This window comes from Lathyrus oleraceus, chromosome 1, assembly GCF_024323335.1.
Source record: "Lathyrus oleraceus cultivar Zhongwan6 chromosome 1, CAAS_Psat_ZW6_1.0, whole genome shotgun sequence".
NCBI lineage: Eukaryota > Viridiplantae > Streptophyta > Magnoliopsida > Fabales > Fabaceae > Lathyrus > Lathyrus oleraceus.
The window spans coordinates 225,825,543-225,827,428 of record NC_066579.1 but is presented as its reverse complement, the minus strand read 5'-3'; positions in this window follow the sequence as shown (position 1 = coordinate 225,827,428).

Genomic DNA, 1,886 nt, shown 5'->3' with positions numbered 1-1,886 from the left:
GCTGATTCTGAAAGTTCCAGCCTAGCTTTTCGTCCTCTTGCACGCAATAATCTTTCGGGTTCTGCGTCAAAAAGAAATTCAGCTGAGGCCTTACCTCGCATACACAGATTAAACAATTATTAGATTAAACAATAAAAATAAAAAAATTAGCTGCAGAGCAACAAAATTCCAATTGAATTATTTTTCAACTTATACTTTTGGCAGTCCCCGGCAACGGCGCCAAAAACTTGATCGGTAAAATAGCAAGTGTACTATTTGCACCAATGTAGTAATAAAAAGGGAGTTATCCCGAGTATCGGTCTCGAGGACTACGTAGAAAGTATCAATTTTTATAATAATTCAATTAAACAAAAGTTCATATGGGGTTAGATGATTGTTTTCACAATTGATAAGGAATAAAAATATAAAGCGTATAAAACTCTTTTAGTCGATATAAGAAATAATGCTAAGGCCAGGTGTATGAATTGCTGTGTATTCCATTTTTTCCATATCATATAACATCAATGCTATTATAATTCAAAACAGTTTCTCCAGAGTAGTTTTCTCTAATTCCTTAGCCAAAACCATTTAACAGGCAATTTCACTCCTAATTCCTTAGTCAGTCAAATTGCTGTTAAGAAATACATTTATTGTATCAAGAATTTACGGTAACCACAGTTTGATCCCCATTCCTAAGTGATTAAACGCAGGTTTTATTATACAACACATGATAAGGCGGTTTATCCGACCTAAACCTTAACCAGAGATCAGAATTTCATTTGTCCGATAAAATTAAGCATTAAGCACGTTGTATAATAATTTGAATTACGCAAACATCAATGATTATAAGAACAGGGATAAAATATTCATACAGTAGCAATTCAGGGACACCCCCTAGCATTGGGGTGTTTAGCCTCTCATAATATTCAAAGACAAAAGATTACAAATTAAAGACATTACAAGTTGTTGTTGGTGAAAGTTGATCTTCAATTTCTTCCGATCTTAAAGATCCCTTCTCTTCTCCACACCTTGCAAGGTTGCTTCCTCTTTTCGTATCTTTTCTTTTTACGATCCAAAAGTCCCTTTCTCAGTGCTTCAGATCCAACTAAATAGTTTCCAAACAGCTAAAAATAATTCCAAATGCCCAAAATGCCCTCCAGATGTCCACAGGAGTTAAAATAAGAAAAATCAGAATTTTGAGCGAAATGGCCAACACGGGCCGTGTCAGGTGACACTGCTGCCCGTGTTGGCTCCTCTGTAGGTTCACAAGGCACGCCATGCTGACACGGGCACCCGTGCCAACCCCCCTGTTTTGTCCGTTTTTCGCTTTTCGTTAAGTCTCTAACCTCCCTTCTTCTGGTACACACTTTCAGACTTTTAATCTAACCTGGAAACCAACATTCTACACAGAAACGCATAAAATGCGACAAAATGCGAAAAACTACTAATGAAACATAAAACAAACAGAAATCCATACAATGCAATAAACTGAAGAAATCACTAAAATAAAACGCAAAAGTTACCGATTCATGAAGATTCCCTGCTGGATAGATGATGAAAACTGAGTGTAAATGGTGGCCGATCACCCATTTACCAATTCAACTATGCAAAATTGGTTTAGACAACATGTGCTTAATAATATCAAAGTGAGAAGATACATACATATCAACGGGCTTAATATATTGTTTTAGTTTCATACAAGAAAAATACATGCATAGACATAGTTTCTCTATATCACTATACCTAGTTTCAAGATCATTAAGCATTCGACTAAGGTAATATACAGGTCTTTCGACACTTTTTCCATCCTCTTGGACTAACATACTTCCTATAGTCGATTATGAAGTTGCAATATACAACCTCATTGGCCTATTCCTAACAGGAGGGGCCAGTACTGGAGGCTTAGT